The sequence below is a fragment of the Balaenoptera physalus genome, assembly GCF_965194825.1.
Source record: "Balaenoptera physalus genome assembly, chromosome: 11".
Taxonomy (NCBI): Eukaryota; Metazoa; Chordata; class Mammalia; order Artiodactyla; family Balaenopteridae; genus Balaenoptera; species Balaenoptera physalus.
In genome coordinates, this window is record NC_138896.1 from 17,382,975 (window position 1) to 17,400,527 (window position 17,553).

At 36.9% G+C, this 17,553-nt stretch overlaps 1 protein-coding gene across 4 annotated transcripts in view; it reads left to right on the plus strand.

The window, feature by feature from the left end:
* SOX4 (SRY-box transcription factor 4) overlaps nucleotides 1–17,553 on the plus strand; it is a 53,812-nt gene that overhangs the window by 25,628 nt on the left and 10,631 nt on the right. For 3 of the 4 annotated variants that reach the window (XR_014251310.1, XR_014251311.1, XR_014251313.1), the window contains one exon: nucleotides 8,307–11,274. The gene's annotated coding sequence lies outside the window, so the exon portion shown is untranslated. Of the gene's footprint in view, nucleotides 1–6,696; nucleotides 6,759–8,306; nucleotides 11,275–17,553 lie in introns of all 4 variants that reach the window. The other variant, XR_014251312.1, reaches the window with a different exon arrangement.

The window sequence follows — 17,553 nt, forward strand, 5'->3', positions numbered from 1 at the left end:
AAAGTATCATTTAAAAATAAATTTATTTAAATAAAAATTTGATTTTCTTTAAATAAAGTTATTGAATAAATGATAAAGTTAGTGACAGATATGGCAGATTCATGAGGATGGTGTATGGCCACTGAAGTTTGAGAAACAGGTCTAGAGTAGTATTTCTATATGTGGTAAAGGACCAGTTTTGTTTTGATTTTTAAGTTTTCAAGACATTGCAAGAGCTTACTTTTATAAAACACAGTGGCAATTAATTACTAGAAAAATAAAAGTAAAAAAAAATTAAAGGCACTAAAAGAACAGGCTTGGATTTTAAATTATTAGATTCACCATTCATAAAATAATTCTGTCAAATTGATATAAAAGTTTTAAACATTTACTCTCAATTTCAGAACTGACCTCCTTGTATACTGGTGATGGTTTGCAGACTGGCAGGTGGGTCCATAGACCACACTTCGAGTAACAGTGGCCTAGAGAAAGGGTATAGACTGGAGAAAGGTTAGTATTGAAGGCTAGAACAGAGGAAGAGTAATTGCAGTGTCTCCTTTTTCAAATCCTTAATTCTACATAGTCACTACTAATTCCTATTAATTTTTTCTCTCTCTATTGCTGTTGACTTAGTTCAAGCCCTCCCTTATGAATTGAATATAAATGTATTATTGTGTAAAAATGTTGTTTCTCATCAAGTTGTTTTTAAAAACATGAGGCCTATAAAAGTTTACTAAGAAATTATCCAATGACTGTTGAAGATATTGTCCTGTATACAATTCAACATCTCTGTGTAGATGGACCTGTAAAAGTTTTTCTTTGGAATTTAGTACCAGGAAAATATTTTCTTCTTATGAATCGGTATGCTTCCTTTCATTCCTTCAATCAGAAAATGAGGGTTACATAAAACATCCTGTTATACACCTCATGGATATTGTTTTGCCGGGAAAATCAGGGATAGATTTAATATACAATCACAGTGATTATATTGGTATTCAATATTCTTCCTCCTTTTATATCAGTTTTAGTTTTCTATTATATGAATCCCCAAACTGAGAAAAGGAATAACCATTGGAAAATCAAAGATATGATAACTTTTTCAGTACTTTACTTCTATCCAAGCAAGGTGAAAGAGCTTAAATCTTAAGAAAAAGAAAGAATTAACGGACACTGAATCTTAAAATACCCACTAGTCTTCCTATTTTTACATATTTCTGAGGTCTTCTATAAGTTCAAAGTAGATAAAACCTACAGAGCTACAGATTTAAGTGATTTGTTTTAAAATTGTCTCTTTTTTACCAGCATGGAATTTAACTTGTCCTCTGAGATTGAAACAGTTAACAGGAGAGATCATGATGGAGCTAGTTCTGCATGTATTTTCTGGTTATTGTTAGTTGACTGTTGGAAGTGGACCTAAATTTGTTCAGGATATGAAGTAGGCATGATTCATCCAGTTATTTTGAAAGGGTTGTCTGTCCCAGTTCCGGGAGAGATGCTGTTGTTTGCCTGCTCCACTAAGGAGGAAGGCAGACGTGAAGTGGATTATATGACTCCGTGATTACTGGTCTTAGATAAGGAATTGAAACTTCAGTGTCAACCTAAGGGCATCCAAGCAAAAGTGGTGGGGAATGGGATTTGGAAATACCAGGAAGCAAAGTCCTAGCTTGTAGTCAGTTCAACTCTGTGTTTCTCCAGGTACATTCCTTGTTTTGTTTTGTTTTGTTTTTCCACATGAGTTTAACTCACCACATGTTCTTATTGGAGGTCCAATAATAGCTCTTTAATTTTTCACTATTTTCTGTGTAACTGCTGGTCAGGTAGAGGTACCATTCCAGCCTTATCTTGGAAGGTGGTTGAGGAGGAACCAGTGAACTAAAGTGTGGATTAGAATGTCAAGAGGATTGGAGCTGTAAGATGGTATACTCAATACAAAGTGTAGAAAATAGGAAAAGATCATAGTTTTGGTGGCAATGATGAATTTATTGAAATTTGAATTGATATTTGTGTTTTTCATCCATCATGAACACTGATTTAGAGTCGGGAGCATATTACAACATTAAGATGATCATTCTTTATTAGTGATTGGGGTCTGGGAAGTCTTTATTGTGCTACTCAGTTGACTTAATGCATAAGAGATGAGAGAGGAAACAAATTCCTGAAGTATTTACACTAGAAGAAAGTGCTGGCTGCTTGCTCACCCTAAAAACATTTATATAAAAGTTACTTCCCTGATCATCATAGGTATTTAGTATATGTGAGTCCTTGCTGCATGAAATGTCCATTTTTATTGGAAAGGACTTTAGTACAGAAACTGTGATTAAATTAGTGGTTTATTTGTGACAGAAGGAATGAGATAACTTCTATTAGCTGCCTTTAATGTAAGAAATTCTTTCCCAGCTGTATTAGGAATGTTCTGGAATAGAGCTGCAACAACATACCAAGAAGTCTTGGCTAACAGACTAAACATTCTATCTTATATTGTAAAAAATGATAAAAAGGAATGGGCTTATTGATGTAGCAATACTGTTTGTTGCAAAGAACAACCAAAAAACTAAAACACAATGCAAGCTTAGCAGAGTTAAGCAAAGTATAAACAGAAAAGTACATGCTAGTTATATTAATAAGTGATCAGATTTCACAAGTAATAGGAACACCTTATGGAACTAGAATGTCCCCCATAGTTTTGCAATAATTTACAAAGCAGTTCATTTAAAGACTTGTAACAACTCCAGAATATTTATATTGCCAAAGTTGATTTGACTAGAGCTGATGCTTCTACAGTTATAATCTAATTTTATAGAATTATGAGATTTGAATGCTAAAAATAGCAACCAAGGAGTAATAGATCCTTCTGACCATAATGAGAACTGTTTGTAATTCATATTAATATCCTTAAGTTATTCTATGTTCAAGCTAAATGATTACTGTGGGATTAATTTTTTAAGATAACTAATTTATACCTTGACATTAGTTTGAACAGGTATTCTAGTATAAAATATTTAGTCACTGAGAAATTAGAAATCACAGAAGAACTTGTTTTCTTTTTTCATACTCCACAGTCTCTAGACAGTTTTCCACTCAGATTACATATTTCAAAACCATGAGAGGAAATAAAAACTTTAGACATAAAGACGGCATGTGAAAAGATGCTCAACATTGTTAATTATTAGAGAAATGCAAATCAAAATCACAATGAGGTACCACCTCACACTGGTCACAATGGCCATCATTAAAAAGTCTACAAATGCTGGAGAGGGTGTGGAGAAATGGCAACCCTGCTACACTGTTGGTGGGAATATAATTTGATGCAGCCACTATGGAAGACAGTAGGAGGTTCCTAAAAAAAACTAAAAATAGAGCCACCATATCATCCAGCGATCCCACTCTTGGGCATATACCCAGAAAAAATGAAAATTCTAATTCAAAAAGATACATGCACTCCAATGTTCATAGCACTATTTACAATAGCCAAGACATGGAAACAACCCAAGTGCCCATCAACAGATGATTGGTTTAAGAAGATGTGAGATATATATATATATATATATATATATATATATATATACACACACACACACACACACATACACACACATAAACACACATAATGGAATATTACTTAGCCATAAAAAGAATGAAATATTGCCATTTGCAGCAACATGGATGGACCTAGAGAACATTATACTAAGTGAAGTAAGTCAGGCAGAGAAGGACAAATATTATATTATATCCCTTATATGTGGAATCTAAAAAATAATACAAATAAATCTATATACAAAACAGAAGCAGACTCACAGACATAGAAAAAAAAATTATGCTTACCAAAAGGAGAAGGGGGGGAGATAAATTAGGAGTATGGCATTAATAGATACAAACTGCTATACATAAAATCAACAACCAACAGGGATTTACTGTATAGCACAGGGAACAGTAGTCCATATCTTGTAACAACATATAATGGAAAATTATCTGAAAAAATATATATATAACTGAATCACTTCGCTGTACACCTGAAACTAACACAATATTGTAACTCAACTATACTTCAATGAAAAAAATCTTTCTCTATAAATGAATTCTAGTGTTTCCAGTGAAACCTTTTAAACACACTTCAAAACTTTTCCTTTTCACGGCATCCATGTCACCTAGCCACAGACTATGTAAGAAATCAACCTCACGATCGGTAGGAATCAGATTGTAAAAGTTTTTCGTATTACCTTTGCAATTTTTTTGTAGAATCTTTTGCTGTTTACAGCACCATGGTTTTCTATATGTTAATATATCCATAAAACTGCTAGAACCCTTATTCCATGTCCCTTGCTATATAATGTGCCAAAGTCTTGTGACTTCTCACAGGTCTTAGGTTATCACTGTCTTCTCTGGTTCTGGACTCCTTTTACTGCTGAGTTATTTAAGATTGAGACTGTTATGTTTTTCCTGCTCTCCATCCTGTTGAGCTAGATAGGGAATTCATTCTTGGTGGGTTTGTTTTTTTTTTTAAAGTTCCATCAGAAAACAAAAAAAACACTCCCAGAAGGCATTACCACATGTACAGGTCTTTACTGAATATTTTGTCATGGCAGAGACTCTTATTCATGAACGTTCAAGTATCTTATTTATGGAATGTTAAGAAGACCTGGCCCCCAGATCCTTTCTAAATATGGGCTTTGGCCTCTAGCAATATTGCGATCTCTTCCTCTCACCTCTTTTCAGTCTCATTTTCTCAGACCCAAATATTCTTTGTTTTAAACACAGAGACACTGAATTTTTTTCGTTGCTTTGGCTCCTGTTGGCCCAAGCCCTCACCTCCCCACTAGTAGTTTAGCAAGAAAATCTAAACAAAGATGGTTCCTTCCCTAAAGGCATTCATTCTCTTGTATTAACCATAGTAGATGCCAAGATCAAGTTCCATGCCCTTTGCTTTATCTTTCTTTTTTCATTGTTTGAAGCAGGATTTCCAGTAGAATGCTGAAAAGAAACTGTGAAATCAGCTTCTCATTGTTTTTTTTCTAACAATCAAAAAAAAAAGCTTCTGACATTTCACCATTATGTATGATGTTAGCTATAGTTTTTATCTTTTTAAGATATCCTTTATTATGTTAAGGAAAGGGCAATCCATTCCTAATGTGCTAAATTGTTTGTTTTATCATGAAAGCATCTAGAATTTTAGAGATGGTTTTCCTGAAATCATTAAGAAAATCTGATAATTATTACCCTTTAACTTGTTATTTTGTTAAGTAACTTCAATAGATTTTTCTAATGCTAAATGACTCATGTATCCTTGGGGTACACCATACCTGTTCTTGTGGTATTACTTTTTAAAGTACAGTGGTAAGTTAAGTTTTTTAATATTTCATTAGGATTTTGGGGTCTATGTTAATAAATAAGATTAAACTCTAGTTTTCCTTTTTTACACTGTCCTTTGTCAATTTTGGTATTAAGGCAATATTAGTCTCATAAAATGAAGTAGGGAACTTGCTCACTTTCTTCAATTCTGGAACAATTTGTGAAAGATGGAGCTTATCTTTTTTTTTTTAACAGTAAAAAATCACTGTAAAATCATTTGGCTCTGATGCCTTTTTGTGAGTAGATTTATGTTTACTGATTTAATTTTTTAAATGATTACAGGTACGTTCAGATTTTCTCTTCTTGAACCAATTTTGACATTTTATATTTTCAAATAATTTTCAATTTTATATTTTCAAGTTCATTGGCATAAAGTTGTTTCTAATATTGTCTCATGATTAAACGTAAGACACATAGATCTCTTGACTAGTATTGTGTATTCAAGATCTTTCTTTCTATGTTCATCATCTCTGTAATATCTTTGTCTTCCATTGCATTAGTTTCTGCTAATTCTTGTTTTTGTAGCGGTAACAAACTGTTCTAGCACCATTTGTGGTAAAGACTTCTCTTTTCCTATTTAATTGTTTTGACGCCTTGGTCAAAAATCAAATGACTGTATAAGTGTGGGTCTTTCTCTGGACTTTTTATTTTATTCCATTGATCTGGTTGTCTGTCTTTACATTAATCCCATACTTTCTTGATTACCTAATGCTATTGCACTAAATACAGTAAGTTTTAGAGTAAGTCTTGAAATCAGATAGTAGAAGTCCTACCCTTACATTTAACATTCATGGGTTACTTGGAGTCTGCTTATTTACATTTCTCATGGCATAGCAATTGCTTTGCCTACTCTTGCTATTTGAATTCTGAGCCTTCACTCGAGTAACATTTCCTTCTTACTAAAATTTGGTGAATAGCAGATTGTCAAGGCCTTTGAGGATTTAAAATGTCTCTATATTGCCCTCATTCTTGAATGACAGTCAAACTGAGTATAGAATTCTGTGTTATTTTCCCTGAGCACTTTGATAATATTATGATATCATCTTTCCACCTATATTTCTGCTAATGAGAAGTTTGCTGTTCCTCTTATTGTCATTCATTTTTGTGTGCATGTATATATATTTCTATCATTCTCTCTGGGCAAATTGATACTTCTCTTTTGGTTTTTCCAGTTTTGCTATGTTGTGTCTGGACTCATTTTTATTTATCTTGAGGACTTGATTCTTCAATCTGTCGATTCATGTCTTAATTCTCAGGAGCTTATAAGCATGTATTTATATAAATATATAATTATATATAAAATATATTTATGAATTTATAAATATAAAATTTATATATATAGATTGCCTCTCACATTTTCTCCCTATACAGGCATACCCTGAAGACACTGTGGGTTCAGTTTCAGACCACAATAAAGCGAATATTGCAATAAAGTGAGTCACGTGAATTTTTTGGTTTCCCAGTGCATATAAAAGTTATGTTTACACTGTACTGTAGTCTATTTAGTGCAATAGCATTAGGTGTAAAAAAGCAATCTACATACCTTAATTTAAAAATACTTCATTGCTAAAAAAATGCTGATCATCATCTGAGCCTCAGCAAGTCATAATCTTTTTGCTGGTGGAGTGTGTGATATATTGCAAGAATTACTAAAATATGACACAGAGACACAAAATGAGCAAATGTTCAATGCAGGTTGCCACAAACCTTCAATTTGTAAAAAACACAATATCTGCAAAGCACAATAAAGCACAATAAAGTGAGGCATGCCTGTACTTTCTTCCTGAAAATTATTTAATGTGTTGATATGATTGTCCTTCTCATTCTAGCTTCTAAATCTTTCAATTTCTCTTTCATATGTTTTATCTCTATCTTCCTGTTTCATTCTAGGATATTTCCTTTGGTCTCTCTTCCAGCTTATAGTGTCTCTCTTTAGCTGTGTTTGCTCCTTAACTCAGTGTAGTATCAGTGGCACAAACATCTCCCTGGGACCTTTCAATGCTTTTTGGCCAACTTCCAACTGCCAGTATTGCATTTGTTTCTGGAACAGTAGGGAAATAAGCACCCTTTCCATCAGCCCAAAATGACTAAGACAACATAGTAGAAATATGGACTCTTTACCCATATATGGAGAGTTTTGGCATTTGGTTTCTCACAAGACTTTTTTATGCAGTGGACCTGTAAGCTGGTGAAAAACTACTCTGCTGTGTCCATTAGTGGGAGGTGGAGTTTTTCTGGCTCCTCTTTCACAGTATAGACAGCTATAATAGGGATCTCAGCTACAGCTACAGTCTTGCATGGCAAATATCACATCTATTGTAGCACACACACACACACACACACACACACACACACAATCCCATGGACTAGGGCCGCTGCTTCTCTGAGTCTCTAGTTCCTTAAGTAATGTTTTTACTACTCTGTGTAAAGTACTCTCTTTCTCTCTGGCACTTTTGCACTTCCCTTTTATTCTTTCAGGTGTGTGTGTGTGTGTGTGTGTGTGTGTGTGTGTGTGTAGTATCTCTATTTGTTTGGAATGGTGATGGGAGAGGGAGGGCCACAATCAGCTCAGTCTCCCATTTTGCCATATGTTGGATTTTGAGATCATCTCATTGATAAACAGGTTGTCATTGCGGCCACTGTGATTTTCCATGGTGCCTTGTTCATGGTGATTGTTTAATTCTCTGAGCTGTGGAAGGCTGCAGTGACTGTGGTGTCTTAAGTGTTCTAATCCATGCCATGCAGACACAGAGGTATGGATTATAATGAATGGAAAAAAAGAATGTTTTGAATATTTAAAGTCTTAGAATTTTTATGGAGAAAGGCATTTTACCTCTGAGAAAAATGAATTTCAAATTTGCAAGTTAAAAGAAAAATTTGTGAAGAATATTTAGCAAAAGTAAGTGGGGCACAATGATAGATCTTTTCAAAAAGAGCTGTAGCTGATGAGTCCTTTTTTTTTTTTTTTTTGGTTTCTGCAGGTGAAAATACAACCGAAGATAGGGTGTATTTGACACACCCTAACTGCACTGCACGTTCACAAGGATTTCCTTATAAATACAACGATCTTTTTTTTTTTAACTTCATGTAGATTTTTTGCCTTCTATGAAACTGCAAGTATACTGATTTCTTCTGACTTTTGATGTCAGACTTTGTGAGCAAAATGTATTCACCATCTTTACATCCATAAATTTCTAGGGTTTTATGCTCAGTGTTATATTTTCTACTTTCAGGTAAGTCCAGATGTTTTTAATTGATGTAATATGACAATAAGTACTTAATACAGTCTTCTGTTTATTCAATTAATATATTCTTAAGTAATGGTTTTCTAAAACATATCTGTTTTGAAAACTTAAAACTCACCTATTTCTCAACATTCTTTATGCCTATGGTATTTTCTATACCATACGTGTTGTGCTAATATTATTTTTTATTACCAGCCTCTTTTTGAAGCTGGTGTATCTAAATTATAACAATGTTATTACTCCGGAACAGATCAGGTTCCAGGAAGTCCTGTTAATTATCTTCCATTCCAGAGACTCAGAGGTTGTTTCATCCTAGAATCTGTGAGATGTTTATCAGCCATATTGAAGTAAATCTTGAAGAACACCAACACAGGGTATAGAACAACATTAGATGTTAATACATTTTTTTTCCGAGAATGGGTAGTTGAAATATATCAAGCCTGAGTATAGAGGCCCAGCAGGATACATGAGTGTATCTCAGGTCACTACTGAATTTTCTAATCCACCATCCACTCCTCTAACTTTCTACATCTTTTATCTCATGGATTGCAGTCTAGAGCTCAAAGTTCAACTAGCCATTTCACAGAAAAGAAACAATTGAATAGCATACTGTGGATTTATACTTTAGAATGGTTTTAGTGATCTCAAATGAAAGATAGACGGGAATTCAAGTGAGCTATGTCTGGGTTTGAATTCTAGTTTTGTCCCTTGCTACTGCTCTATGAGCTTGTGCAAATTGTTTAGCCTTTCCAAGAAGTGGGCGTAGTTGACAAGGCTCCCTTTCTGGGTTAATGGAAGGATTACATGAAATCATGAGCATTGAGACAGCACAATTATCTGGCATATAAGCTCATAGCAAACAATTTTCCTTCCTCACTTTTCCACCATAGCTCTTAGCTTTCTTATACATTTAGATATTACTATAAAACCAGTCCACAAGTAGAATTTTATTCTGCGTTTGTTTCAGCAAACATTTTATAGGTACCTATCACCAGTCAGCATGTGCTACACAAGAGTTAGTAATACAGGTTCTCAAGGAATAGACTGTGCCTGAAATTGATTTGTCTCTATTTAATGTATTAGCCTTCATAAATGAACTTGTTTTTCAAGTGGGTTTGTATTGATTTACCCATGGTGTTTCACTTTGTCCTCCATGTGACCCAGATCACATGTACTTTAGCGTAGACAGACAAAGCAGAGTCTCACTACAGAGAGAGCAAACCCAGGGCTTGTCTGAGGTGCTGGTAGTCAAGACAATGAGATTCGTTTACCAGCCAGGCATATAAATGGACCACGATAAGGACTGAATTCTGATGCTCCATTCCCACTTATGTCCAAACCATCAAAGCAAGCAAAAAAGATTTTTTAAGTTATGATGCTAAGAAGTTAATAGCATAGGGCAAAAATAACCTATTACCTGGGTGAAAAGCAACTTTTCAAGGAAGGGGAAATGAGAAGCCTATGCAGAAGGAAGTTGAACCCTGGACATGATGGGGAAAAATGCCACATGGTAGCCATAGACAAATAGATGGAGCCTCCCAAAGTGGAAGCTGAATGGGGAGTTACTGTCTAACAGGTACAGAGTTTCTGTTGGGGATGATGAAAAAGTTCTGGAAATGGCTAGTGGTGATGGTTGCACAACAATGTGATCGTATTGTACCTAATGCCACTGAATTTTGTACACTTTAAAGATGGTTAAAATAGTAAATTTTATGTTATGCATATTTTACCACAATAATAAATAAATTTATTTCTATAAACAAACAAGCAAATAAATAAATAACTTAATTTTTTTTAAAAGCACAATGGAGATACAGTCATTCCTCCCCGTAAAAAGTAGAAGTTGGCTGGTTAAATCCGGGGGTTCTCTAGGAAACCATCTCACTTCCTTATTTCTATGGCTAAAATGCTAAGGTACTGCACTTCCTTTTTTTAACTCATGAACCTGAACATGTGTGTATATGTATGCTTCCTGTGACCTGCTCTATTAAAAAAGTTGGAATCTTTGTATATAAAGTATCATTATGTAGCAATAATGATGTGTTTTCTGACTCAAAGCTATTCTCTAATAATCATATAGCACTTCATATTTCTCCAAGTGCTTTTATATCTATTATCTCAGTTGATCTATAGAACCCAGGAGGCATTACCTTTGTCTTACAGATTCGAGGAAATGGAAATGCAGAGAGGTTCAGGCCTCACTAGAGTCTTAGTATAATATATAAGTAGGACTAGAACCTGTGTGTCCTGGGAACTGAGTTAACATTTTTCAGATATAAGCCAGTCGGACTTTCATTTCACAGGGCTGACACTACAACTTCTGTGTAAAGAGTGAAAAGAACCACCAATCACATGAATGTTTGCTTTCAGTGATAATAAGTAGGACCAACACCAAGATAATTAAATTTTTACTTTCTATCCAAGTGTTTTGACATTCTACAGTCATACCTGAGTATAAAAAGAATTTATTACAAATGTTGGATCAAAATACTTTGAAACCAGGCCATACTTGTCATTATAGCTAGCAAATGCAAAACCATAGTCTGAAAAGCTCAGTCTCAAGTGGTGCTTCAAGATGGCGGAAGAGTAAGACACGGAGATCACCTTCCTCCCCACAGATACATCAGAAATACATCTACATGTGGAACAACTCCTACAGAACATCTTACTGAACGCTGGCAGAAGACCTCAGACCTCCCAAAAGGTAAGAAACTCCCCACATACCTGGGTAGGGCAAAAGAAAAAAGAAAAAACAGAGACAAAGAATAGGGATGAGACCGGCACCAGTGGGAGGGAGCCGTGAAGGAGGAAAGGTTTCCACACACTAGAAGCCCCTTCGCGGGCGGAGACTGCGGGTGGCGGAGGGGGGAGCTTCGGAGCCACGGAGGAGAACGCAGCCACAGGGGTGCGGAGGGCAAAGCGGAGAGATTCCCGCACGGAGGATCGGCGCAAAGCAGCACTCACCAGCCCGAGAGGCTTGTCTGCTCACCCGCTGGGGCGGGCGGGGCTGGGAGCTGAGGCTCGGGCTTCGGTCAGATTGCAGGGAGAGGACTGGGGTTGGCGGCGTGAACACAGCCTGAAGGGGCTAGTGCGCCACAGCTAGCTGGGAGGGAGTCCGGGAAAAGTCTGGAGCTGCCGAAGAGGCAAGAGACTTTTTCTTGCCTCTTTGTTTCCTGGTGCACGAGGAGAGGGGATTAAGAGCACCACTTAAAGGAGCTCCAGAGACGGGCGCGAGCCGCGGCTATCAGCGCGGACCCCAGAGACGGGCATGAGACGCTAAGGCTGCTGCTGCCGCCACCAAGAAGCCTGTGTGAGAGCCCAGGTCACTCTCCACACCGCCCCTCCCGGGAGCCTGTGCAGCCCGCCACTGCCAGGCTCCCGTGATCCAGGGACAAATTCCCCGGGAGAACACAGGGCGCCTCAGGCTGGTGCAACGTCATGCCGGCCTCTGCCGCCGCAGGCTCGCCTGCCTCCGTACCCCTCCCTCCCCCCGGCCTGAGTGAGCCAGAGCCCCGGAATCAGCTGCTCCTTTAACCCCGTCCTGTCTGGGCAAAGAACACACGCCCTCAGGCGACCTACACGCAGAGGCGGGTCCAAATCCAAAGCTGAACTCCGGGAGCTGTGCGAACAAAGAAGAGAAAGGGAAATCTCCCCCAGCAGCCTCAGGAGCAGCGGATTAAATATCCACAATCAACTTCATGTACCTTGCATCTGTGCAATGCCTGAATAGACAATGAATCATCCCAAATTGAGGAGGTGGGCTTTGGGAGCAATGATATATATATATATTTTCCCTTTTTCTCTTTCTGTGAGTGTGTATGTGTATGCTTCTGTGTGTAATTTTGTCTGTATAGCTTTGCTTTTACCATTTGTCCTGGGGTTCTGTCTATGTTTTTTTTCTTTTTTTTTCTTTTTAAGTATAGTTTTTAGCACTTCTTATTATGGATGGATTTCTTTTTTGGTTTGGTTGCTCTCTTCTTTCTTTCTTTCTTTTTTTTTTTTTTCTCCCTTTTATTGAGCCGTGTGAATGACAGGCTCTTGGTGCTCCAGCCAGGAGTCACAGCTGTGCCTCTGAGGTGGGAGAGCCAAGTTGAGGACATTGGTCCACAAGAGACCTCCCAGCTCCACATACTATCAAACGGCAAAAATCTCCCAGAGATGTCCATCTCAATGCCAAGATCCAGCTCCACTCAATGACCAGCAAGCTACAGTGCTGGACACCCTATGCCAAACAACTAGCAAGACAGGAATACAACCCCACCCATTAGCAGAGAGGCTGCCTAAAATCATAATAAGGCCACAGACACCCCAAAACACACCACCAGATGTGGACCTGCCCACCAGAAAGACAAGATCCAGCCTCATCCACCAGAACAAAGGCACTAGTCCCCTCCACCAGGAAGCCTACACAACCCACTGAACAAACCTTAGCCACTGGGGGCAGACACCAAAAACAACGGGAACTATGAACCTGCAGCCTGCGAAAAGGAGACCCCAAACACAGTAAGTTAAGAAAAATGAGAAGACAGAGAAACACACAGCAGATGAAGGAACAAGGTAAAAATTCACCAGACCTAACAAATGAAGAGGAAATAGGCAGTCTACCTGAAAAAGAATTCAGAATAATGATAGTAAAGATGATCCAAAATCTTGGAAATAGAATGGAGAAAATACAAGAAACGTTTAACAAGGATATAGAAGAACTAAGGAGCAAACAAACAGTGATGAACAACACAATAAATGAAACTAAAAAGTCTCTAGAAGGGATCAATGGCAGAATAACTGAGGCAGAAGAACGGGTAAGTGGCCTGGAAGATAAAATAGAGGAAATAACTGCTGCTGAGCAGAATACAGAAAAAAGAATGAAAAGATTTGAGGACATTCTCAGAGACCTCTGGGACATTAAACACACCAACATTTGAATTACAGGGGTCCCAGAAGAAGAAGAGAAAAAGAAAGGGACTGAGAAAATATTTGAAGAGATTATAATTGAAAACTTCCCTAATATGGGAAAGGAAATAGTTAATCAAGTCCAGGAAGCACAGAGAGTCCCATACAGGATAAATCCAAGGAGAAACATGCCAAGACACATATTAATCAAACTATCAAAACTTAAATACAAAGAAAACATATTAAAAGCAGCAAGGGAAAAACAACAAATAACACACAAGGGAATCCCCATAAGGTTAACAACTGATCTTTCAGCAGAAACTCTGCAAGCCAGAAGGGAGTGGCAGGACATATTTAAAGTGATAAAGGGGAAAAACCTACAACCAAGATTACTCAACCCAGCAAGGATCTCATTCAGATTTGACGGAGAAATTAAAAGCTTTATAGACAAGCAAAAGCTAAGAGAATTCAGCACCACCAAACCAGCTTTACAACAAATGCTAAAGGAACTTCTCTAGACAGGAAACACAAGAGAAGGAAAAGACCTACAATAAAAAACCCAAAACAATTAAGAAAATGGTAATAGGAACAAACATATCGATAATTACCTTAAATATAAATGGATTAAATGCTCCAACCAAAAGACATAGACTGGCTGAATGGATACAAAAACAAGACCCATATATATGCTGTCTGCAAGAGACCCACTTGAGACCTAGAGACACATACAGACTGAAAGGGGATGGAAAAAGATATTCCATGCAAATGGAAATCAAAAGAAAGCTGGAGTAGCAATTCTCATATCAGACAAAATAGACTTAAAACAAAGACTATTACAAGAGACAAAGAAGGACACTATGTAATGATCAAGGGATCAATCCAAGAAGAAGTTATAACAATTGTAAATATTTATGCACCCAACATAGGAACACCTCAATATATAAGGCAAATGCTAACAGCCATAAAAGGGGAAATCGATAGTAACACAATCATAGTAGGGGACTTTCACACCCCACTTTCACCAATGGACAGATCATCCAAAATGAAAATAAATAAGGAAACACAAGCTTTAAATGATACATTAAACAAGATGGACCTAATTGATATTTATAGGACATTCCACCCAAAAACAACAGAATACACATTCCTCTCAAGTGCTCATGGTACATTCTCCAGGATAGATCGTATCTTGGATCACACATCAAGCCTTGGTAAATTTAAGAAAATTGAAATTGTATCAAGTATCTTTTCCGACCATAACACTATGAGACTAGATATCAATTACAGGAAAAAATGTGTAAGAAATACAAAAACATGGAGGTTAAACAATACACTACTAAATAACCAAGAGATCACTGAAGAAATCAAAGAGGATATCAAAAAATACCTAGAAACAAATGACAATGAAAACATGAAGACCCAAAACGTATGGGATGCAGCAAAAGCAGTGCTAAGAGGGAAGTTGATAGCAATACAATCCTACCTTAAGAAACAAGAAACATCTCAAATAAATAACCTAACCTTACACCTAAAGCAATTAGAGAAAGAAGAACAAAAAAACCGCAAAGTTAGCAGAAAGAAAGAAATCATAAAGATCAGATCAGAAATTAATGAAAAAGAAATGAAGGAAACGATAGCAAAGATCAATAAAACTAAACGCTGGTTTTTTGAGAAGATAAACAAAATTGATAAACCATTAGCCAGACTCATCAAGAATAAAAGGGAGAAGACTCAAATCAATAGAATTAGAAATGAAAAAGGAGTACAACAGACACTGCAGAAGTACAAAGGATCATGAGAGATTACTACAAGCAACTCTATGCCAATAAAATGGACAACCTGGTAGAAATGGACACACTCTTAGAAATGCACAAGCTTCTGAGACTGAACCAGGAAGAAATAGAAAATATGAACAGACCAATCACAAGCACTGAAATGGAAACTGTGATTAAAAATCTTCCAACAAACAAAAGCCCAGGACCAGATGGCTTCACAGGCGAATTCTATCAAACATTTAGAGAAGAGCTAACACCTATCCTTCTCAAACTCTTCCAAAACATAGCAGAGGGAGGAACACTCCCAAACTCATTCTATGAGGCCACCATCACCCTGATACCAAAACCAGACAAAGATGTCACAAAGAAAGAAGGCTACAGGCCAGTATCACTGATGAACATAGAGGCAAAAATCCTCGACAAAATACTAGCAAACAGAATCCAACAGCATATTAAAAGGATCATACACCATGATCAAGTGGGGTTTATCCCAGGAATGCAAGGATTCTTCAATATACGCAAATCAATCAATGTGATACACCATATTAACAAATTGAAGGAGAAAAACCATATGATCATCTGAATAGATGGAGAGAAAGCTTTTGATGAAATTCAACACCCATTTATGATAAAAACCCTCCAGAAAGTAGGCATAGAGGGAACTTTCCTCAACATAATAAAGGCCATATATGACAAAGCCACAGCCAACATCATCCTCAATGGTGAAAAACTGAAACCTTTTCCTCTAAGATCAGGAACAAGACAAGGTTGCCCACTCTCACCACTATTATTCAACATAGTTTTGGAAGTTTTAGCCACAGCAATCAGAGAAGAAAAAAGAAATAAAAGGAATCCAAATCGGAAAAGAAGAAGTAAAGCTGTCACTGTGTGCAGATGACATGATGCTATACATAGAGAATTCTAAAGATGCTACCAGAAAACTACTAGAGCTGATCAATGAATTTGGTAAAGTAGCAGGATACAAACTTAATGCACAGAAATCTCTGGCATTCCTATACACTAATGATGAAAAATCTGAAAGAGAAATTAAGGAAACACTCCCATTTACCACTGCAACGAAAAGAATAAAATACCTAGGAATAAACCTATCTAAGGAGACAAAAGACCTGTATGCAGAAAACTATAAGACACTGAGGAATGAAATTAAAGATGATACAAATAGATGGAGAGATATACCATGTTCTTGGATTGGAAGAATCAACATTGTGAAAATGACTACACTACCCAAAGCAATCTACAGATTCAATGCAATCCCTATCAAACTACCACTGACATTTTTCACAGAACTAGAACAAAAAATTTCACAATTTGTATGGAAACACCAAAGACCCCGAATAGCCAAAGGAATCTTGAGAAAGAAAAACGGAGCTGGAGGAATCAGGCTCCCTGTGTTCAGAATATACTACAAAGCTACAGTAATCAAGACAGTATGGTACTGGCACAGAAACAGAAATATAGATCAATGGAACAGGGTAGAAAGCCCAGAGACAAACCCATGCACATATGGTCACCTTATCTTTGATAAAGGAGGCAAGAATATACAGTGGAGAAAAGGCAGCCTCTTCAATAAGTGGTGCTGGGAAAACTGGACAGCTACATGTAAAAGAATGAAATTAGAACACTCCCTAATACCATACACAAAAATAAACTCAAAATGGATTAAAGACCTAAATGTCAGGCCAGACACTATCAAACTCTTAGAGGAAAACATAGGCAGAACACTCTATGACATAAATCACAGCAAGATCCTTTTTGACCCACCTCCTAGAGAAATGGAAATAAAAACAAAAATCAACAAATGGGATCTAATGAAACTTAAAAGCTTTTGCACAGCAAATGAAACCATAAACAAGATGAAAAGACAACCCTCAGAATGGGAGAAAATAGTTGCAAATGAAGCAACTGACAAAGGATTAATCTCCAAAGTTTACAAGCAGCTCATGCAGCTCAATATCAAAAAAACAGACAACCCAATCCAAAAATGGGCAGAAGACCTAAATAGACATTTCTCCAAAGAAGATATACAGATTGCCAACAAACACATGAAAGAATGCTCAACATCATTAATCATTAGAGAAATGCAAACCAAAACTACAATGCGATATCATCTCACACCGGTCAGAATGGCCATCATCAAAAAATCTACAAACAGTAAATGCTGGAGGGGTGTGGAGAAAAGGGAACCCTCTTGCACTGTTGGTGGGAATGTAAATTGATACAGCCACTATGGAGAACAGTATGGAGGTTCCTTAAAAAACTAAAAATAGAACTACCATATGACCCAGTAATCCCACTAC